Consider the following 24,792-nt stretch of genomic DNA (forward strand, 5'->3'; position numbering starts at 1 on the left):
TTTGCGCTTTTTCCACCACTACAAGGGAAACCGTTTATCCTTGAACACATTCTGGCTATTGGTCTCTTGACCCTATCACTGAGTAAGAACAATCCAAAGGAAGATGTGCAGCTGCCGCATGATGCCTGCCTGAGGATGGTCCTAGGAGGAGTCAGATGCTGTTTGAAATAAGGCGTGAAAAATTAACAAGCAAAAGGCAACACAACAGCCAGAGCTCCCAACTCTGAGAAAGCGACCCCATCCACTCTTTGGGAGTTGGGAGTGTGTACTGGGAAAACTTGTTTTAGAGATGACTACTTTCGTTCTAGATCAACTTTGCTAAAGTAAAAAGAAATTTTAAATTAAAAATCCAAATGGCGGTCTCTTTGTTTTTAAAAGCAAAAGTAAAATGAAATCTTGTGCCATTAAGAATCATGATGGAGAAAGGCAGACACTTTTAGGTCATAAGCCCCTGGAGAGTTGTTCATATGAAGCCTCAGTGAGCCAATGGGAGTATTTGCAGAGGTGGTCTTGGGTACTCAGGATCAACCTTGGGGCAACCATGACTGGAAATGGAATCCCTAAACTAGCAGATGCTATGTAACAACAGGGGCTCCTTCATTATGAAAGCTTGGCAAGGATTTTTACTAGTAGACTCTATCAGATATTCTCCTGGATAGCTGCTAATCTAACAAGATTTTAGCCAGGAGAGCTAAAAGCAATTTCTAGGCTACTTTCTTGCACAGCATGATGGTTATTAACATAACACAACATCACTGTCCTTCCTCACACTCACCCATTCCTCAGAACAGTTTCTTTGTCGGTGGTGATGGGAGCAGAGCAGACACCACAATTTAATTCTAACATTTTGTTCACATGGACTGGTTTTGGAACAGGAATTTACCCCAGGAGTCATCCGTTGTTTTAGTTCTTTACTCAGGATGCTGCATGGGTTTTTTGTAAAAATGAAATGGTCAACAGAAGTCGTTACTAAATTCATTTTTCTAGAAGCCAGTGACTGGCCCAGAATAGCTAGCAAAAAAAAGAAGTATGGCTTGGAACACGAAGTCTGAAGTTCTTCTAAAGTTGAAGGAAATATAAAAATAACTTATGGCGCTCAACGATTTCTATCAGCTGAGCTCAAGGTCCAGCCTTTTACACAGTTGGCTATGTATTCTTGTTGTCTCCCCAGATCTCCAAAGTCCACACCTAGAGGAACAGAGTTCTAGGTGTTTGAATTAAATGTGTCTAAAGTAATCAAACGTTGTCCAAATCTGACTGCACCTCTAACATGAATGATGTGACGATGGCTCTCTCTTCTTTTTCTTGTTCCTCCTCCTCCTCCACCGTCTAAAACATACAGAGTTTTTCTTGACCCCGGGAGGTCACTGCACTGGCTCAGAACCATACAAGTAATTACTACTGCAAGGACAATTTTTCAGTTGTAAGAATTATTCTTTTTCTGAAATAGATTTTTAAATTCGGGGGGGGGGGGGGCAGAGGGACAGGGCAAGAGAATCTTAAGCAGGTTCCAAGCCCAGCGCACAGCCTGTCACGGGGCTCGATCTCACCACTCTGAGATCATGACCTGAGCCAAAATGAAGAGCTGGATGCTTAATGGACTGAGCCACCCAGACGCCCCAGTTGTAGGGATTCTTTCAAGTGATCATAACTTTGTGAAGGTAATCACAAATCTGCCCAAATCCTCGAATTTCATAGGATGGGGAGATCCGCCAATGTTTCGGTTCTGCCCCCGCCTGGTTTTTATCCTTCACGTTTTTATCCTTTGCGCTTTTTCCACCACTACAAGGGAAACCGTTTATCCTTGAACACATTCTGGCTATTGGTCTCTTGACCCTATCACTGAGTAAGAACAATCCAAAGGAAGATGTGCAGCTGCCGCATGATGCCTGCCTGAGGATGGTCCTAGGAGGAGTCAGATGCTGTTTGAAATAAGGCGTGAAAAATTAACAAGCAAAAGGCAACACAACAGCCAGAGCTCCCAACTCTGAGAAAGCAACCCCATCCACAGAAACAGTAAGGCTATGCTGCTCATACAGTCCCTCTCCCTCCATCCTTCCGAAGCCCTGCAGAGTTTCTTGATGCTTCTTCATGCAGATTTCCATTTGGCTTTTCTTCTCTACCCAAGCCTTTGCCCTCTGGTCTACCGTGAGACCTCCGCGTGGACACAGGCTCTGCTGACTATCCTTTCACTGCTGCAAGGATCAAATTCCTGTATGGGATTCTTCCATCCACTGTAATTTCCCAGCTGCAAAATAAACCGCAGACAGTAATGGAAGCTCTGTAGTGCCCGAGGTCTTGGTTTACTTCCTCCCCCCTTCCAACGCAGGCCCTAATAATCACAGTACTTGGAGGCTCATGTTGGTTGCAGCATCAAAAAGTGCGTTTGGGAAACAAGCTGATAAATACTTGTGTCATCCTTCATCACCACCCCATCCCACCATCTGGTTTCTCTGCTTACCCATCCTATAAAAAACATCTGGGCTTTTTCCTTCCTTCCTCAACCCCAAGTCAAGTATCTTGAAAACAAAACAATGTGACCCTTTCTTTAGCCTCTCTGGGGACAATTCCTTCAATGGCTTGGTAGGACATGTGTTCCATCAACTTGCTTTAACTCAGATGGGCCTTGTCTCTGAAGACAGTGCTTCATTTATAGCCCCTATGAGAAAGCTGCTTAATTTAGCCATGTCCCCAGATTCCAAGGGACTGAGAGGAGAGTGCCAATGTGTTCTGCAACCTTACTGCTGCTTACAGGTTATGGGTTCACCATTACACATCTTTGAGGCCACGCTACCTAATGGAACCAGGTTGTATGTCTCCATGACACTGTTGGCTGCTGACTTTTTGATGTCAAGTCTCAAGATTCATCAAGGCTTAGTATCCAAACGGCACTCAGTGCATACACAGGCCACTTAAAAATTTAAGCCGCTGCCTTCGGCTCGGGTCATGATCTCATGGTCCTGGGATCGAGTCCCGCATCAGGCTCTCTGCTCAGCGGGGAGCCTGCTTCCCTCTCTCTCTCTCTGCCTGCCTCTCTGTCTATTGTGATCTCTCTCTGTCAAATAAATAAATTAAAAAAAAATAAGATTCTTTAAAATCAATAATTTTTATAATGAGATAGAGGTCAGTGCTTGCCATTTTTTACTGAGTTATCTGCATTTGCTTTACTGATGGAGAATTCTACAGCAAGTTGGTGTCTTGTCTCACTCTCTTGATCTGTTGGTTATTTCTTCTTAGGCTACTTTGTGAGCTCATTTTATTCTGCTACCTCTTCTATGTTGTACTCTCTAGGGTTCCCTCCTGGACCTCTCTTCTTTTAAATAAAATCTCCACTAACTGAATCTGTGCCCAAGGTTTACTATCATATATATGCCACTGGCTACCAAGTCTCTCTAGTCCATGCCTATTTTCCTAGTCCCAAATCCATACAACCCAATTAATTGCCTTTTGGACTTGCTAACACACTCCCCACTACACCTCCTACAGCTTCTTGTACTGAATGAACACTTTCAAACTGAAGTCACCATTCTCTTTCTTCCCTGGCCCCAGTGCCCAAATTTTCCTTTGCAGGCAGGTGCATTTTCATACAGCTAACTCAGACATTTGGGGATTCATCCTAAATTTCCTCCTTTCCCTTAACTCCTTATATTCAATCAAGCACAATATTTCATTGTTTCAACCTTTTATATCTCTTCTGAATCACCTTCCACTCCTTCAAAACTTCAGTCCTAATCTTGGTTCAGGCTCTTATCTCTCACAATAATGCAACAGCCTTGGTGTGTGTACAATAAAATGGACACTAACAACAAGAAAGAGAAAGCTCAAGGACCATTTGAGGGTCATGAGTACTCTGGGTGGATAACAGGGTGAGGGGACAGATCAGAAATCTTCTTTCTTATGAACGTAAGTTCTCACTAGAACATAAGCCCCATACAATAGGGACTTTTCTCCTTCTTGTTTACCACTGGAACTAAAGGGCCTGGCTCGGAAACTGCACTCAGTAAATACTTAGGGCATAAATAAACTTCTCAAAATATCAGAGGCAATATTAAAAAGATCTTTAGGAAAAAGGCCAATAATCAATAAGGAAAACACAACAAAGAATATGAAATTGGAATGAAAATGGTTTGCAGCACCAAGATTGAAATAACCTCTGAGAGGCAGTGGTTACAAAATGTGTACTGAGAATTCACTGAAGAAATATGTACTGAATTCCTTTTAAACAAGCATGATACTAGGGCTACAGTGGACAGCAACAGGGTTTTGGACTCAGGAACTAGATAGGAAATCTACAGAGATGAAAGAAGCAGTAGAAGTCATTTAAAGTGAACATAGAAGGGCTAAGGAGAGTTTGGGTGGGGCAATGGAACAATTCTTAGCTTGACTGGGGTGGCGTTTTCACAACATCTACATTGTCAAGACACTGAAATTGTACACTTAAAACAGATGCATTTTATTTTAGCTTAATTATTTCTCAGTAGCGTGACCTTTTCTTTTTTAAAAAAGATTTATTTGAGAGAGAGAGTGCGAGTGTGTGCATGAGTGGGATTGGGGAGAGAGGAAGAGGGAGAAGCAGACTCCCCACGCAGCAGGGAGCCCAATGCAGGACTCAATCCCAGGACCCTGGGATCATGACCTGAGCCGAAGGCAGATGCTTAACTGACTGAGCCACCCAGGGGCCCCTCTCATTTGGGTGACTTTTAAGGAAAACTGAAAAAACTAAATAGTATAGGAGTTATATTTGCCCACTTTTAAGAAAAGCAAAAAGATACCACCAAAGACTGCAATGCTAGAAAATGATTATGTACATGGCTGAAGTAGAAATTAATGCTGTACTACAGAAACCAGGACAGAGAACAAACTGGAAAATCAAATTTGAAAAAGAAAAATTATGTAAGTTGATGAGAAATATGTAAGAAAAAAATTAAACTTCCGAACAGGGCAAAGGTATATAACCTATGAATAATAAGTGTGAACAAACTGAACTGGGTAGGTAATTTGAGTTATAATGGAAGAAAATGTCCCAGGAGTGATTATGAAACATTGGGAAGACTCACTGAGGTTTAACAACCAGAGTATGATGCCAAGAGATTTACTTATAAAACCCTGAACTCCAAGGTCAGAGCAAAAATACTTTAAGAAAGGATAAAGAAAGACCTTGAAGTAGGTACTAGAGAATGGAATATGGATAGGTATATCCTCAGACTTCTGTTCTCAAGACTACAAAGAAAAAGGCTGCTCTCCACAGTCATTTGCTGTCTTGAGGGCCCAAAGGGGGAAGAAAATAATATCTACGTTTGATGGAGCAAGTACCAGGCTCAGGACACTGTGCTAAGTCCTGGAGAGACACGATCTCATTTAATCCTCACAAATTACGGCTCAGAGAGATTCAGAACATTTAGGCCAAGATTACATGTCTAGTAAGTGGCAGAGATGGGTCCTGAACCCAGTGTGATTTTCACCTCTAAGCTAAGCTTCTTCCAGAGGTCAATAAACTCCATCCAAATTTGGAAAAATACTCGGTATAAGCCAAGTAGTTAATCGTTTGAAAAGGCATTAAAAAAAATTGTCTCTTGCTTCACAAAGCTTAAAAAGATCATCTGGTCTCTCAACGCTGCTTCGAGTGTTCCTACAAATAGTTCGAGCACCAAGAATGTCTTATGAGAAGCAGCTCCTGGCATTACGAGGGAAAGAGCTATTGATATAAGCAGTAAGAGTGAGTGAAATAATTGAGATTAATTGTTTTAAAAAGGTGGATAGTGATCAATAAGAAGACTTGTGGAGTGAGGAGGCGAAATTACTATCAGAAAACCTACTTCGGAAACCAAGGTTTCTTACTCTTGGGGCAGCTATAAATAAAACCCATTACAAACTTCTCTGTTAAAATCCCCTAATGGCTTTCCATTAGCTTCAGGATAAGGATCAAATGCAGAGACGGTGTCCTCCTGCTCATCCCTTCTACTCCATCCAGCACCCCTTCCAGGATGGTCCACCAACTCCAGCCATGTGGGAAGACTTGTAGTGTCCTCAGTCCCCTCTCCTTTAGGCCTGCTGGTCCTCCATACAAGGAATGTCCTCCCCCAGCCTGATTCCTGGGCTAACTCCTACTTGTCCTTAAAGACCTAACCCAGTTAGAAACAAATATGACAAAAGATTAATATCCTTAGCATATAAATAGTACACATAAATTGAGTGGAAAAGACATTAGGCCTACAGTAAATAAATGAGTAAGAGTCCAGAAACAATAATTCATGAGAGCACAAAAAAAAAAATCTCTAAATTTAGAGAGATAAATGGACAGAGATACATGAATGTTCAGCCTCAGTCATAATCAGAGAACTGCAAATTTAAATAAGGTACGATTTCTGCCATCAAATTAGCAGATTTTTAAAAAAAATCAGAAGGCCTTTACATCGGGCTGGTAGGAGTTATGAACTGTACTTCTTGTGGTGAGAAAATAGCATAGTAATATGTAATAGAGTTGATAACTGTTTATCCAGTAATTCTACTTTTAGTAATCCTACAGAAATAACCCAAAGTATGCATGAAGATGTATACTGAAAGATGTTCATTACAGAATTATTTGTGAGCATTAAAAGTCAAAACAACCCTAAATGTGTTCAACAATGGAGAAGTGGCTACATAATTTATGAAATTATGCTTTTAAAATTAATGTTTCAAAAAACTTAAAGTCCCAGGTGCAAAAGTCAGAGGTATAAAACAATATAAGGAGAAAGATCATTCTCTCTCCCAGTTCTTCTCTGTAGATGCAATCAGAGCAGGGTAGATTCTTGTTAAAACTGCTCTGTTTTTTTTTTTCCACTCCTCAAGTGGAAGCATTCTAAACATACTGAGTACCTTGAATTCTTCAATCAAAAAGTATCAGTAAGCATTTCATACCAATACAAATGGTGCTGACCCATACATGGTTTTGTCAAATTCCACTGTATGAACTAGAATTCATCTGGCCAGGCTTTTATTAATGGATATTTAGTTACATACAATCTTGCTATTACAAACAGTGCTGTAATTAATCAATATCCTACTATAGCACTGCGTGTCTCTGAGATGAATTCTGAAAAATGGAACTTACAGGGCAAAGGACATGTGTATTTATGATATTTAAAATATTGTCCAAATTCTGTGTAGAGGTTCCACCAGAAATGTATTAGCATGACTGTTTCCTAACACCTTTGCCAAAATGATGTGTTATCTAACTTTCCAATCTTTGCTCATCTAACAGGTGGAAACTATCTCATTTAGAAATTTTTTGTTGTTGAAGTGTAAAATGTAACATTATACTGGTTTCAGGTATACAACATAATTTGATACCTGTATAACACACTGAAATGACCACCACAATAAGTCTTGTTAACATGTCACCATACCAAATGAACTTGAAGGACTTACTCTCTTGACAACTTTCAAGTATGTTCTGTATTACTGACTGCAGTTAGCATGCTGTACATTACTACCCCATGACTTACTCATAACTCTAAGTTTGTGTCTCTTGAGACTCTTCACCTGTTTTGCCTACTCCCCAACCTTTCCCCTTCAGCAACCACCATTCTGTTCTCTGTATCTATGATTTTGCCCATGTTTTGTTTGGTCATTTGGTTTTTTAGATTCCACATGTTAAGTAAAATCATATGGTATTTGTCTTTCTCTGTCTGACTTATCTCCCTTACCATAATTCCCTCAACGTTTGTCGATGTTGTCACAGAAGGTAAGATTTTTGTTTTTTATAGCTGAGTAGCATTTCATTGTGTGTGTGTGTGTGTGTGTGTGTGTGTGTGTATACATCCACACACACACCACATCTTCTTTGTCCATTCCTCCATTGATGGACACTTAGGTTGTTTTCATAACTTGGCTATTACAATGTTGTAATGAACAAAGATGGGTGCATAGATCTCTTTGAATTTCTGTTTTCACTTTCTTCAGATATATACCAAGTAGAATTGCTGGATCATATGGTATTTCTATTTTTAATTTTTTGAGGAACCTCCATATTGTCTTCCACAGTGGCTACACCAATTATATTCCCACTAACAGTGCATGATGATGGCGCCCCTTTTCTCCACATCTTCACCAACACTTGTTATTTCTTTTCTTTTTGAGAATAGTCATTCTGACAGGTGTGTGGTGATATCTCATTGTGGTTTTGATTTGTATTTCCCTGATGAGTAGTGATGTTGAGCATGTTTTCATGTGTCTGTTGGCCATCTGTATGTCTTCTTTTGGAAAAATGTCTATTAAAGATCTTCTGCTCATTTTGGGGGAATGAAGTTGACCACCTTTTCACAAACTTAAAGCCATTTACATTTCTGTTTATATTCTTTACATTTTTTTAAAAGATTTTATTTATTTATTTGACAGACAGAGATCACAAGTAGGCAGAGAGGCAGGCAGAGAGAGAGAAGGAAACACGCTCCCCACAGAGCAGACAGCTCAACGCGGGGCTCGATCTCAGGACCCTGGGATCATGACCTGAGCCGAAGGCAGAGGCTTTAACCCACTGAGCCTCCCAGGCGCCCCTATTCTTTACCTTTTTTGATTTGAATGATTTGTCTTTTTGATTCATTTGTAAGATCTATTGTTGAAATGCTCTCCCCAGTCTATCATTTGGCTTTATTATACCTGCGTATTTTTGTCACAAAGAGATGTTTAGATTTTACAATCAAGTGTATAATTTTTATGTTATGGCTTCTGGGTTAATTATCATACATACAAAAGCCTTCTCTACTGTGAGATCACAAGAAAACATTCACCCATGTATTCTTGAGACTCTTCATGGATTAATTTTTTATCTCACTCTTTCTGGAATTTATTTTAGTGGAAGGTGTTGAATTTGAATCTAAGGTTAAGTATTTTAGATTTTTTTTTTTAATTTATTTATTTGACAGAGAGAGAGAGATCACAAGTAGGCAGAGAGACAGGCAGAGAGAGAGGAGGAAGCAGGTTCCCTGCTGAGCAGAGAGCCCGATGCAGGGCTCAATCCCAGGACCCTGAGATCATGACCTGAGCCGAAGGCAGCGGCTTAATCCACTGAGCCACCCAGGTGCCCAGGTTAAGTATTTTAAAATGAAGGCTATAACTATATACTCAGAATGACGTCAATTCTGGAATATATAGGCACAGAAGAACTAGAAGGAAATACAATGGCATGTTAATAATACTTGCTTTCAGCTACTGGGGTTTATGCTTTCTAGATTATTATAATAGCCATAATTTCCTCACAACTTTTAAGCTCCTAGTGATATCATAAAATCAGTAATATACTTCAAAATAAAGAAGAGTCAGCAATAGAGAAGGCTCAATTCATGGGAGAAGAGATTGGGTTTTGAATTTCTGGTGAGACTGACCAGGCTGGCAATAAACTTGAAACTCGACGGTGAAGAATGAGGCACAACCGGGGTGGGGGGGGGATGTGATTGTTCAGAAGAAAGCAGTAGGATGGGAAGAGGAACAAGCTTTGGAGGCACAGTAAATATTTAAGAGCAGGCAGAGAGGGTCAGAGGAGAGTCAGAAGAGAGAGGAGACAAGAAGGCATTCTTTACACACAGAGAGTAAATAAGATTGATTGCTCCAAGCCCTACAAAGGATAACACCAAGGCTGAAAAGGGCTCCAATGAAGTCTGTAGGCAGGATGTGTTTTGTTTTGTTTTTCTTTAAAGATTTTATTTATTTATTTGACAGAGAAAGAGAGAGATAGATCACAAGTAGGCAGGCAGAGAGAGAGGTGGAAGCAGGCTCCCTGTGGAGCAGAGTGCCCGATGCGGGGCTCGATCCCAGGACCCTGAGATCATGACCTGAGCCGAAGGCAAAGGCTTAACCCACTGAGCCACCCAGTCGCCCGTAGGTAGGATGTTATTTAGTAACTTTAACAAGAACAACATCAGCATATATTTACTGACTATAATGTAGTAAATGTATAGAAGAAAAGAAAAACGCTAAATTCTTGGAAATACACTCATAAATAATAACTGAGGCTAGAAAAATTTCATTATATAATAAGAGAATATTTTTAGAATAACGAAAAAGATTATGCATAAAATCTCTGGAATTAGGTCAAAGCCATACTTAGATGAAAATTAATGGCTTATACAGTCTTATTGGTAATAAAATAAAAGTAGAGTTTAATATTTCTTAATATTTTAAAAAAGATTTTATTTATTTGAGAGAGAGAGAGAGAGAAGGAGAGGCACACCTGTGTGAGTGTGCAAAGGGAAGGGCAGAGAGAGAGGGAGAGAGAGAATCTCAAGCAGACTGCACTGAGCCCGACATGGGACTCGATCTCTTGACCCTGAGATCATGACTTGAGCCAAATCAAGAGTTAGATGCTTAACTGAGTGAGCCACCCAGGCGTCCCTTTCTTAACATTTTATAGCAAGGCAAAAGAGTATCCCATGAGAAAATAAGGAGAAAAAAAGCTATTTTTAAAATGTGTCAAATTAAAAACAAAAAAAATCAGGGGAAGTAGCTAAGACAAATGTGTTTATTCTTTCATGTTATGGTTTCTGGAATATACATACATTAGAAAAAAAAGTGGTGAGGAAAAGAGAGTAAGGAGGATGGAAAGCGTGAGAGGAGGGGTTTAGAAGAATCATTTCAGAAAATGAGGGCATGCGCAGATGCCAGAACCTGACAACTAGAAGGGGCCTGCTGAGGTTGGAAACAGCCAGAATGGTGGTACCAATTTGCCAAACACGATGATTCTTTTTTTTCTCCAGTTGTGGCTGCTTGCCCAGGTCGTTACGGAACAGACAGATGTTTGAGGAAAGCCGTTTTTGCAGGTTTGAGAGATGAGAGTAAGAGAAGGGCGAGACAGACGGTGAGAGAGAAGAGAGAAAAATGCTCCAGGGCTCAAAGGAAGTGGTCCTAGGAATTTCTTCCTCCATGGCCTGAACTGCTGTAAATTCCAGTTCTTAGAACTTAAGGCTATCACCCCACTCAGCAACCTTTTGGTGGGATTTAAGTCCTAATCTAAATGTCTAATAATAAACAGTCAAAGAAATTACGGCAAATTAATGGACTATATCTATTAAAATAATAAATATGAAAATTATGTACAAATGACAAAAAATGTATTTGAAAAACACGATTAAAAAATTTCATATAACTACAGATTTTCAGTAAGTTTCTATGGAGAATTTTTTAAAGTAACAGTCTCTTTTAAAAGAAAAAAAAAGCTAATAAAATAACAGTAAGCAAGAAAGGCACCACCGTTCTGTAGCAGATATTCTGAACCTCAGGCCCTAGAGGGAAAGTTTACAAGCATTCTGTCTGGATTTCCTTTTTGGTGCTTAAAACCATTTAATATTTTTAACCTATAATTCATCAAAATTGAACTTGTAATTATCACTTGGATCCTTCCTCACAGCCACTGACATTTTGTTGCAAACAAGATTTTTTCAAAATGTAAACCAATTTATCAAAGTAAAGGCCACCTATAAAACTGGGGTCGGGTTTTTTTGCAGTGAGGCATTTCTGCAGTGAGGCATACATCAAGTAGCTGGGAGGTCCTGGCTTCTCTTTCATTTGGTTTTAGATGCGGCTCTTTGGACAGCACAGTCCTGCACGAGCTGGACTCTAAGAGCTGGCGGCTGGGAGGCTCAGATCTGCAGTCGGTTCTTCACATATTCCTGGCCTGAAAGATGACCAGGTCCTTCATTTGTGAAGTCCTGCAACTACTCTCATTAGGGGAAACACAAGATAATACTCAAGTATTAATTGTCCTCACATTCACAGATCCTCTTCTTACAGAACTGGCCATCTGTCTTTTCTAAGTTAGCCCCATGGCATAAAAGGCTCTGTGTGCAGGGATATGGTTTTCTGGCTGTTTTTACCAGAAACGAGCCTGACCTAGGACCACAAAATCAAGTTCAAGTTTTCATTATGTAATAAGGGATAAAAGTTAGGCCACCCCATACAATTTTAAAAATTTTATTTTAAATTATAGTGTGAACTAGCCAGTGTAAGACTTGACCTTTAGATGATCTAAAATTTATGGAGAATAACTATCCACAGTAAGAATATTCAATTAATTACTTCTGGATTTTCCATTGGGAGGGGGTTGGTGTAAAGCAGGAATGATGGAAATTCCTCCTGGTCATTAAACTCAAATGTCTTCATTAAAATTTCCTATCAGTGCTGCTAAAAAGGAGCCAAATAAAATGCCTTTTATTTCATTCTTTCCTCCTGCCATCAGTCACCAGCAACAATAAATGAGCAAGGAAGGAAAGACAAGAGGGAACAGATTAGTCACATACCTTGTGCTCAATGTATTAGTAAGGATAATACACATACCAAAAAAAAATGCAGAATGATTCTCCCTACCCCTTCTTACAATGTGTGAAGCAGCAGAATATTTGCTGGGCTATTCAAAAGAAAAAAAACTATATAAAAATATTCCAAGTATATAGTACCCATACCCATCCGTAAGAAAACCAGAAACCAGGAGATAAAATAGGTATCAGGCCCTGGAATCATCACGGCAAAGTACAGTCAAAATCCTGGTGAGCTTCCCCTGAGTATTCTGGCTTTGGAAAGGACAGCAATGGACAAGCTGGGTCTCAGTTCCCTCAGTCCCTGAACACCGAATTGAATCCAGTGTAAGGGAGGCCATTAGCTAACTTGACTTTGCTTATTTGGAGTTAAAGGGATCTGAACGCTCTATGTAAATTTATGCAAATGAAAACATTAATCACAGCCCTAGATTTACTGACAAAATCTGGTAGCCCTTTCTCCCTTTGGAGAGCTTTAATTTTGCTTTTCATAGAGAAGAGGCATCTCTAAAGTCTTGTCTAGTCTAAAAATTCTATGAATTTAAAAATGCAATTAACCTCGATGTCTTCTGGGATGTCATAAGCAGCATGAGGCATGGAATATCATGTACCATAATAAAGGGATGGTTATTCTGATCTAGGTGCTCTATTGCCTTGAAACAAAGTTTGTTTGCTTGGCCATCTATAATACAAACAGCTTGTTACTGTATCTTTCTTCCAAGTAGGTCAAAATATTTCCATGCATTATGTAATTTACTGCCATAACATCTTTGTGAATCATCTAGTAGGTGTTTATGTGTTAGGATTTAATTTTATTTTAAAGAACTTGAGGCCTTTAAGACTAAAGAGAATTGAGCAAACATTTGCATTTACAAATCTGGTTGCTGCTTACCATACTGCTTTTTCACATTAATACTGACTAAATAATATTAGAACGATGCTTGCCATTTATCTGCCCAAGCGACAATAAAGTATACACGGTAGGTCAAACCACAAATGCAGTCTCGAAATAAACTCTGTGGATATAAACCTAAGTCTCCTCATTCTGCCACAGGACTGGTGGCAGTGGGCATCTTAACTGTGGCCATACCACATCTCTCCCTTCAGAGCACGCGGTGGCTGAAGGAAGCTGGCCACAGGCTGTCCCTCTAACCTTCCATGTTTTGCTTGCTACTTACAGCTCCTGTCCAAAGTCAAGTCTTGGCAATTCTCTTGGGATACAGATGCTTCTCAAAGGTGGTGACACCTTCCGGACACTGAGGTGCATACATTGGTTGGGAAGACATGGTACTCTAAAGATAGGCAATTACATGTTATTACACTGACAGAAGCCAAGACGCTTTGCAAAAGTGTGAAGCAGTTCAGGAGAGGAATGCACTGCATGGCTAATAAAAACCCTTCACCACATGGCACTGAGCCTTTGCCTTTGAAATTTGATAGTCTTCTTCTAACTGCTTAAGTCCAAGGTCTTAGCACTGCTGCTCTTCGGATACTGACCACAGTGTGTAGACACCAGGTCTGACTGGGAAGATATGAAGGGCCGTCTGCCCCATCACTTAGAGTTTAGTACTGAAAACTCACAGATCAGAAATCTGCAACATACTTTGATTTTGAGTTGCATGAAATTTTTATTACTTGGCCTAAACCTAAGGCCGACTTTTCAATATATATAAATGCTCAGAGCATAAAAGCATTTGGCTTCAGTGTGGTCTGTAATTCCATGATCCAACACTCCCAGCCCATAATAACAAACAGCACGTTCACAGTAGATACTGAGCAATGTTTAATGTAGGGCATACAAACTTAAATGAGTTCCACCTTCTTTACCTCCTAAAATTGTAAAACTGTCCACCTTGCATTAAAAGCCACATGAGTGTGATAAACTGTATTTACTTAGAACTATCGTCAATGGATTAACAGAGAAAGAGGCCCCAATCTCTAGGCCCATGTTCAACACACTGAGGTTCAGTCGGGAAGCTTTCCTTGCAGCATCCCTTTGTAAAACATGTTTCTTAGAAATAAGGAGCTCTCATGTGTATGATCAACCATAGCAGGCAGAAAACAGATGACCTGGCAGATTTGGGGAGGACCTACCTTCTAATTGCCTAGTTGTGCTTTCAAGAGCCTAAAGCAGGTGAAAATCAGATCTGACAGCATTTTCCAACATGTGTTATGTGGAAAAAAAAAAAAATCCTAGTAACCTCCTGGGAAGAGTTAAAAAGAGTATTTGCATATTAAAGCAGTAAAGAAACCTGGAAACACGGGAAGACAAAGTTAGGCACCCAGATTCATTCACAGAACCTCTCCCCACGCCCAATAATACACACTACATTTTGGGAAATGCTGATCTCGACAAACTTTCTACCGAGGCTGCTGCTTTCAGATTCAAGAGCTGGAGACTGAATGGGCAGGTCCCAGGCCCTCTGCAAGTCCTGCTCAGTCATCAAACACTTCTCTCACAACAATCACTAACTGGTCCAGCACACTGCCTATACACCAGACTCAGCCGTGTTACTTTACTTGTATCTTCTTCAATTCTCTAGCAACCCAGCCTAAGAAAGGCATCAGTTGCTCCTAGGTATGTGAACTCCATTATAGCAGAGATCCTCGACAGAGATCCCCAGCCCCTTCTCCCACAAAGTCTCCTGCCACATAGATCCCACAGCCAGTCCAAAGTCAGATCACAGTAGTAAAGGGGATCAGAACATTCTGTCCCCAAATATGTCACTCTGTTATTTGGTTATTTTAAATGGCAGTCAATTGAGAAATAGATGCAGGAAGGGCTGTCTGTCCTTTCTGCTCAAAAGGCAGGGGATAATTTCCCACGAGAAAGATGTCCTCCTAGTACCAGTAGAGAGCGAACATTCTTATCACTGGAGATGGGGAATCTCGGTCAGGATGAGTTTGCACAAACAAGCCATACTAAAACAACCCTTATGGGGCGCCAGGGTGGCTCAGTTGATTTAGCATCTGCTTTTGGCTTAGGTCACCGCACATTGTGTGCCCTGCTCAGTGGGGAGCCTGCTTCTCCCTCTCCCTTGTTCTCTTCGAAATAAATGAAAACAAAACAAAACAAAACCCCCTTACATTCCATTAATTTCCTCCATATATTTCCTACTTTCCTACAATATACTACCCCCCCAAAGCTACAACCCTTTTCTGTGCCTCATCACTTCTGCATAGTTTATCACCCTTTGCAAAAATGGTATTACTAGTCCCCAAGTCTAACTTCTTCTTGGGGAGCTTCATTTTTCTATATAGACATGCATATGCCCTATAAAAATGTTAACATGAAACAGAATTTGTATGCTTTGTCTTTTGTTAATCTTTTCACAGTTTAATTTGCAGGTTCCTGGAACAGAACATAAGGATTGTCCTATGTTTCTGCTCTGCTACAGTGGCCTGTGGGATTGCTCAGGACCCTGGACAGTTCTGGCTTGAGAAGATGCCTATAGATGGGTCTGGATAGTCCCCGGTCTTGCCTGATCAGGTTGCAATTCTACAGCTCTTTCCCCAGCTTGTCCCTTCACTCCTCCATTGAAACTAACCACTTGCTTTGCTTAAAGTTGGGTCATAAAAAATTTAACTTCAATTTCAACCCCCGATTCTTAAAATGGCCTATACTATATATCCTTCTGTCATGATGTTTAAAAAGAAAGTAAAAACTCTCATTGTTATTTAAGATGACTGAATTTAGCACCACTTTCTTTTTGAAGTATCAGTTTTGGGGGAACCTTCACCTTTATTTAAAAATATTTATTTCATCCGTAACCAGTATCACTGAGGTGCAAAGAATGACACTTTGGGAGATGTAATTTTGTTTTAGTCAAAGGAGAGTCAATGGCCCATGTGTTTGCTCACTCATATACTCCTCCATTTAGCAGCAGGTACTGGGTTAGGTCCTGAAGGTTCGAGTGGAAATAGACCAAGGCTTTACAAACCTCTTGGTGCCAGAGACACACTCTAAATTACTATAACAGGAATATATATATATATGTGTATATATATATATATAATACATAATATATATTATATAAATAATATATATTTATATATATTATATAAATAATATATATTTATATATATTATATAAATAATATATATTTATATATATTATATAAATATAATAAATATATATTAATATATATAAATATATTATATATTATAAATTATATATAAATAAATTATATATAATATATATAAGTATAAATAAATATATTTATATATATTAAATATATATTATATATAAATATTTAATACAGTATATATAGTATATATTATATATTATAGTATTATAGTATATATATATGTATTTGCACACACGCACGCACACACACACACACACACACACACACACACATATATGCTCTCTGAGAACAGACAGGAAGGTGGGAATAACTCAGCCTGGGGGTTTGGAAAGTTTTTCTGGGAGGTTGACCTCTTTGAAAGATGAACAGAATTTTACCAGAGTGTGACAGCCATTCTGCAAAGGGAGACCAATGATGAACTTAGAATTCAAAATTCCGTATTTCTATATGACTGGGAAATATATGGAAAAGAAAAGAGGAAAATATGGAAGAAGGAACAGAGAATTTTGGAGGAAGGGGAAGAGAAAGACTACTTTTTTTAAACATGAGTCTCTGAACATGGGATGGAATTCTCTGGTAATATAGAGTTGCTACATTAAGGGGGAAAGACAGTATTTTCACAGCGAAGTTGTAGTTTTGGGGTTAGCGCTCACAAAGTTTAGTTCCCACTAGTGAGCACCTCCAACTCCTGTACCCCATGGCTTCATGGCAGTCCCTCTCCTAGCCGCCTCTCAGCCTCTATCACTGTTTCTGGCCCTACTGTGTACTCCCATTACACTGCCTCCCCCTAGCGTTTGTGGACAGTGTGTCTACCCCACCAGATTCTCTGACTCTTCAAGACAGGTGCCCTGACCCTGTTCATCTTTGCTTCCCCACAGGCCATACTATGCTTTGCTCATAGCAGGTGACCTACAGCTACTGTTGAATCGGAAAGTTTTATTTAATCAGAAAACAAAATACCAAAAACTGTCATAAAAATCTGTGACCCAATGGTATATGCAAGATTTCTAAACCAACAGGAATAAAAATTCAATTCTACTTAGCCAGAATTATATACAGCAATAAATTGACATTAATATTTTTTAACCTAACAAGCAATTTTAGATATTATTTTTTACTTCCCCTACTAACTACATGTGTGTATCTTTTACCATCATTTAATAATTATTATAGTGAATTACCAATGTTAGACAGTTCTGGAAATAACCTACATCCATGTCCAATTACTGCACATTATACTTCAACATTTCCCATATTAAGCCTAATCTGAACACATTGTCACAATTCTATCTTTGCAACAACATCAAATATGTGGAGTTAAGTTACTCTAGAATACTTTAGACAGGAAAATAATCAGGTTGTGTTGGTCTTAAGTATGTAGTTTAAGGCCTGTTCTTTTTTTTCTGTATTCAAGCTTTACTTGGTTACTAAGTAGTTTCACCAGAAAACAGTGGGTTTATTGACTGACTGCCACTGAAAAACACCCTGAAAACTTAAAATGTTTCCACTAGTTTAGAGATTAATAATACACAGATTAATAACTTTGGCTTAGAACCAGAAAAAAATGTTATCACTGTGCGAAATGCTGAACTCTACCCTTTGGAGGGAAACTATGCCAACAGAACTATGACCACTTGGAAAGAACCAAGTACAGTAGTCCCCCTACCCCATCTGCCCTTTTCCTGAGTTTTCAGTCACATTTGGTTAACCACAGCCCTGAAGCAGATGATCCTCCTTTTGACATATCTGCGAAGAACAAGAGTTGCCTAACCCTAGGTCACAGTGCCTACGTCGTGCGCCTCACTTCATCTCTTCACGTCTGCTTTGCATCATCTCACAGCATCGCAGAAGAAAAAGAGTACAGAACAGTATTCTGAGAAATACCATATTCACATACCCTTCCTTACAGCGTATTGCCATAGCTGTTTTGTTTTATTACGGTTATTGTTGTTACTCTCTTACTGTGCCTAATGTATTAAACTTTATCGAAGATATGTATATGGATAGGAAAAAAAAAACTTCATGTACACTACAGGGTTGTGGGCCATCTGTGGCTTCGGGTCCCCACTGGAGGTACTGAAATGTGTCCCCCCACCACAGACAAGGGGGAACGAAACTATTGTCCTCCCTGAGCATAAGGGAAAGGGATACCTGTGTGCAGATACAGAGGTCTTGATAAACATGGAGAGCGGTCTTAAGAGACAATGGTTTTGAGCTCAAAATATTATTCTTAAAACTCAGCCTCAGAAGAAATTTTCTGAAATTGAAGTCTTGATTTTTGGTACATGTTAAGTAGCTTGTAGCTCAAAATAACCTTGTAGGATAAACCATTTTTGTTATATAGGGGTTCATTTTATCACTGATTTATTTGAGTATCTCATCTGAAAGTTTTGTTTAAGAAAGATGGTCCCGGGGGTACCTGGGTGGCTCAGTTGTTAGACGTCTGCCTTCGGCTCTGCCCGTGATCCCAGGGTCCTGGGATAGAGCCCTGCATCAGGCTCCCTGCTCAGCAGGAAGCCTGCTTCTCCCTCTCCCACTTTCCCTGCTTGTGTTCCCTCTCTCATCTCTCTGTCACACAAATAAAATCTTAAAAAAAAAAAAGAAAAGAAAAGAAAGATGGTCCACCATAATAGCCTCTTAAAAAAATCTTTTAGGTCCAGAACGGGAGTGGATGCAGAGCTCTCAGAGGCCTCTGGTTCTGTCCACGGCAATTCCCTCAAGGTAAAAGTGAAGCTTTCCCTTTCTATTGTTTAGATTTTGCCTGGGAGTGTAATTTTACTCCCTGCTGCTCAAAACATATCAAGTCTCTGACTGAAGTGAGTACTATCTCTGTAGGAATGACTGAAAGCCCAGCCCTCTATCTATTGGCTACTTGGCTCCATCTGTGGGTGGCACCAGGGATCTACGATCTTGGGTCTCTTGTGGAGCTGGCTTTCTTCCCTGTGGTCTGGTGCCGTTAGCCCATATTAAGAGAGGCCAGAAGAAACTGTCCTTTGCAATGGACCGTATTTATGTTAAGAATGTTTCCCTTCAGGAGAAAAATCTCTTGAGTTTTCATGCCAGAAGAGTTTTATTTCTATGCAATTTGTATATCATGGACACTGACTCACGTAACCATTCATGATCTTCTCTTTGCATAGGTTCCTGGGAAGCTCGAACCAGAGGTTGTTCCTGGCTGCCTGTCTTCTCAGCACCCACCTTGCTTGTTAACTTCATTTCAGGTCTCATTTTGGTTTTCCTACCCTTATGTTCCAGATTTTCTCAATTACAGCACACATACAATCTTGATTCACCGGTAAAAACACACTGAAATAAGTCAGGAATAAAATTCAATGCAGCTTGGTTTCAGCTCATTTGAGAAGACATAAGGTTGCAAAATTTCTGATTTGTTAACTGAAAATTTGGAACAACAATGCTAAAAGGCAGTAAGGTTCCCAGGCTAGCCCAAGGCAATTTAACATAACCACAATACAGCAAGAGATAGTATTAAGAAAAGCTACTGCCATTCAAGATAAGCTCTGCAGGGTAATTCTATATTCATGTTAAAAAAGAAACTTCTCTTATTAGAGAATTTGTATGTAAAGATGCATCACTGATTACCCAAACTCATATAGGCACAAGATATACAAGTTAAGAGTGCTAAGAAATTCATAAGCATTTATGTAAGAGAAAGTCCAAGGGCCTTATAAATAGTCCATATTTTATTCAGTAAGGTTGACTTGCTCTTTTTCCCTTATATAAACAAATAACTAAAGGTTATTTAATTCAGTGAGAGTAGTGAAGTGAATACAGATCTTTGAAGAACAATAAAACGTTAATTTTATGATCTTATTTATTTTGCTAACGCTTCTTCATGACAGGACACAAATGCAAATTTTGACACAGGGTCAATTCTTAATTTCCCAGCATCAGAAAATGAAATCTATTTGAATACTTGAATTTTACAAGCAAATTCAACATATTTCATATAGATAAACATAATAATGTCTTGGACATAGTTATTCATAGGTCTAGACTAAGGTTTATACTTATTGGGCTCTCATTTAGCATTTATGCATTTGAAATCTACATAGTCAAATTTTCTTGACAAATCTTGGCTTCTAAGGGAAGAATTCCGCTTCTATGAACCCTTGGTGCTGCTTTTAAATGCATGACTTCAGAGAGTGGATTTAGAAAACCACTCTGGTGAGAAGGTGAAGGGTGCCTGGTAGCATTAACTGGCTGTTATGAAATCCAGACGGAAACTGCTTAGGGCCAAAAAAGGCAATCACTGTGGGAACGCAAAATTTCTGCTGGTAAGAGAAATATGGGAGCGGCAATCCATAACGCAAGAAGACGGACTATGGGTAAAATAAGGAGAAAAAGTGAAGGGATTTCCGGCTTGAGAGCTGAACACCCAGACAGTGAGATGAAATGCAGGAGGGCCATGTTTGTCGGGACAGAAGAGGAATCTTGTGTAGACACACTCAATCTGGTAGCACACCCAGAAGATGAAGGAAGGTTTTGGAGAGAGAAGGGTTTGTAGGAGGTGAGAAAGGATAAACCAGGGTGAATCATCAGAGCACACACAGGGCTGAAGTCACAACTGATGAGCACACTTCTGGAGGGTGTGAGAAGGTCAAGATGCAAGAGAAGGGACCACCCATACTGAAGGAAGAGGGGTAGAGGAGGAAGAGTGTCCCAAATAGGGAGGAGACCAGGAGACAGTGGTATTCCGCATGCCAGGGAGGGAAGGAAAGAAGGGAACACGGTGGCAAATGGGCCAAAGACAAAAAAGTAACAGAAGGAATTTGGCAAGCCAGACTACGGTGGAATGAGGAGTAAGTTGGAGGGGACAGGGAAAGCACGTGTAGACCACTCCTACCACAAGCAGGCTATCAGGGAATCATCTATACTCCAAAGAGCACAACCACACTGGTCTCTTTTCTACAGGGTTGGCTAGTGGCTCTTTTAGAGTAATGTTTTCCTACAGAAGCTGGCTGGCTGTTCTTCAAGGTTCCTTTTGGCAGAGGCTCTCAGACACCATTCTAGTCATCCCCATAAAGGAACAGATGCAGACACGGGGCAAGACAAGAGCACGAGCAGACAGAAGCCTGGGAGGGAAGGCGATGATGGCAGTAGGACACTCACATCTCCACAGCTCATCACCAATCAGGAAGGAACTGGGGTCTGTGGTCCAGAAACATTTCCTTCCCTTAGGGTAAATGGGACTATGTGGTCTTGTGTCAAATGAGACTCGCAGCAGCACAGATTCTCCTTGGGAAAATCACCGTTATGTCATCAAGCCAGCTCTGCCCAAGTTAGTCTTCACCGGGTTCTACTGCTGAAAACCTCTCCTCACAGCACAGTGACCTTGCCATGCTTTCTGCTCCTCTTGATTATTCTCTTTCTGATAAGATCCTACCTCCTATCTTCCTTTCCTCTTTTTTTCCTCTCCCCTTACTACTACTGGCAAAAATATTGTTTTTCATTAATACTGCTCCTTCCCCTCTTTGATAGTTTGGAGTATGGTGGGTATGTACCCAAGTTAATTTATTTTCAGTTTATATCTATCACCCTTTGTGATAATATTGCCTTAGGGTATGCACACACATTATGAAATATTTACTTAAGAAATCTAAAACAGCATATCAGTTGGGAGCAAGTATTAAATCTATTAAAATATCAACTATGAAATGACAATTTTAAGCATCTGTTTTATCCTTTGTCTTAAAAGGAGCACACAAAGGGGTCACCAACCTGTTCCAAAATGAAGGGATCCCTGGGAGATTCCCCCAGGCAGGACTATACAAACCCTCAGTAGTAGTATTCAGTGTGGGTTTTAGCTTTGTGAGCAAGGCCAATGGCAAGCAAGGACCACCAAGACCATGAAATTGCTCAGGGATATTAAAATTATAGAGCCCAAACTCTGATGTGTACTTTGAAGTCAAGGGATGGTAAGAACAGAAAGAGACCCACGGTGATATTGGCAGTAGCTCTCCAGTAAGGGTTTCTGGAGAGAATTTACTTTGCTCCTTTATTGCTCTGAGTGGCAGCTTCCTTAGTTGCAAACTGGGGGAAATTAGAAGGATCTGCTTCGTGGAGTTTTTATGATGGTTAAATGAGATAATGCAAGGAAGGGCCCAACATGTGTCTGGCCCATGAGAAATGTTTAAGTATAAAAAAGCTATTATTATGACCGTATTTGTAAAATGGAGTAAGAATACCTATTTCACGGTGCTTCTACGTTGAATAAGACAACGCATACACAAGTACATGATCTACAGTGCTGACACACAGCATGGGACCCATCAATGTTAGTTCACTTTGGAGTCCCCCTCTCTTCTTCCTTCCCTCTAAACACTGGGGGGAGGCTCTGTGAAGACAGAACAGATATCCCTGAGGCAGTAAACAGCCTCAGTGGCAAGGACAGATTTTATTAACATTATTTTAATCAGAATTTGAATAAAATCAGTTCTCCCAATGCTTCTCACCCCTGGAATGAAACTATAATTAAGCCTCAGCAGAGTGCAGAGTTTGGTACAACGAACAATGAACGTGTGTGAGACGACTGTCTCCAGTGGATCTAGTGATCCAAGTGTTGGAAGGCTTCTGTTGTAACACAGTCTTACTAGAATGAAAACTCTGGGCAGGACTCTGTTCAGTTTTATTCTCCGCTGTATCTCTGGTGTCCAGCAGAACGCCTGCTATACAGTGGAAGTTCAATAAATATTTGTTAACTGGATGAGTATGGCTCCCAGGGATATGTTATATGTCAGTGCCTTTGTCAAAAAGTTACTGTCCACAGGATCATGGAAAGGGAAGTAGGCACGGGAGGCCTCAAGGCAGCTAGGGTGTTGGTGGTGGACAACTGACATACCACAAAATAATGATACACGGCATCGGTCTGACTCAGGAATAATGAGGATTCTAACAGAGCCCTGACCCTTAGCAATGTCATAAAATAAAATTATTTCAACCTAAGTAAGACAAACTGAAACACTCCCAACCACATTACCACTATCTTAATTTTTAAGTGCTTCATAGATCACAAAGCCTTCACACTCAAATTCTGATTTAACAATCTGCTGGCCTGTTTGCACTTTTTGTTAGAGTCCCTACTATATGCAAAGTTGGGGGGAGAGGGGAGGTTTAAAAAAACCATGAGTATGACAAGATTTCTGCTCTTCAAGGACTCAAAATACAGCGGCAGCCAGCAAATCCTTCAAGGGCAAATCCTGTTAATTTCATCTGTCTGCTCTTGACACTTGACCCAGGTGTTTCGCCTCAATCACAGAGTCAGAAGCAGGACTCCAGCGAGATTTATGACCCTGGGAGCATAGAATGAGGGTTCTGAGCCCTGCTGTTCATAGCTCCCATTCTCTTGCACATTTTACAGACTTCAAGAATAGAAAAGAAATCAGCCAGATTCTCTTTTCTTAGGTTCCAATATTCTGAACACATCTGTCTTCAGGCTGGCAAATGAGAATAAAAAGGAACTGCAAAATCAAAACAGGCTGTGCTGAAAGGTAATAACTCTTTCCTCCATCCTTAAAGAAGAAGAAAAAGATGGAAGATACAGTAAAAATAAACACTGGATTCCCTCTTATTCTTCAGGTTTAGAAGGATGCCGGGGAGACAATCCTCTGTGATCACTGTATGCCTGAAATACATGAGGTTTTCTAGGTGACTGTTGACTGAAGTTAATTATTGTGGAAATACCATTATAGCCAGGAGATGACTACCTAGGTTAGTAGTAGAGGTTATGAAATAAGAAGTATTTTTTTGCATTTTGGTTATTTTTCAATTAATGAAAACAAAGAGGCTTATTTTCTTCTCTACTGTCTTGCACTGGTTCTTCCGACCTTTGAAAATCCTTCTCAGTGAAGCAGATGGTGGCATCTTAAGAAAACAATGTGTCCGCCATCCCTACCACTGACAGACATTTCTGACAACATGGACTTTTCTTCCCACACCAAGTTTTGTTCATCATCTGAGATGTCTCAATGTTTTGGAGCATTTTTCCTTGTGTTTTTATTTTTTTAGAAGGAAAAGGAAGTGGCTTTTAAGAAACCATATGGCCCACACGTTTTGCTTTCTGAATCAAGCCTACCTATTAATGCTACAGACAGGACACTCCTGTGATAGAGCCTGTTTCCCCATCCCTGCTCGTCCTTTAGGGGACAGACTATATCGGCAGGTTTCAGGGCACAGAGAGAATCCTGTCTGATACAGCTCATGTGTTTAGGCAGAATGTAGGAAGAAATTGTCCCAAACCTGAGATCCTCACTCTGCGGTGACAAACAGTTCTGCCAGAGCTTAGGATAGGAAGCTGGGGCATGTTCTCTCTACACTCATCCAGCTTGAGCCTGAGAGGCCTCAGCAACTGTTGTGACGTGGACAGGTAGGCCGGTAATGACAGCACGCGCAGCTGAGCA

The 24,792-nt window shown here is 40.1% G+C and overlaps 1 protein-coding gene across 5 annotated transcripts in view; it reads right to left on the reverse strand.

The window, feature by feature from the left end:
- LYRM4 (LYR motif containing 4) overlaps positions 1-24,792 on the reverse strand; it is a 172,244-nt gene that overhangs the window by 130,998 nt on the left and 16,454 nt on the right. The gene's annotated exons all lie outside the window — the stretch shown is intronic.

The sequence above is a fragment of the Meles meles genome, chromosome 5 (genome assembly GCF_922984935.1).
Source record: "Meles meles chromosome 5, mMelMel3.1 paternal haplotype, whole genome shotgun sequence".
NCBI lineage: Eukaryota > Metazoa > Chordata > Mammalia > Carnivora > Mustelidae > Meles > Meles meles.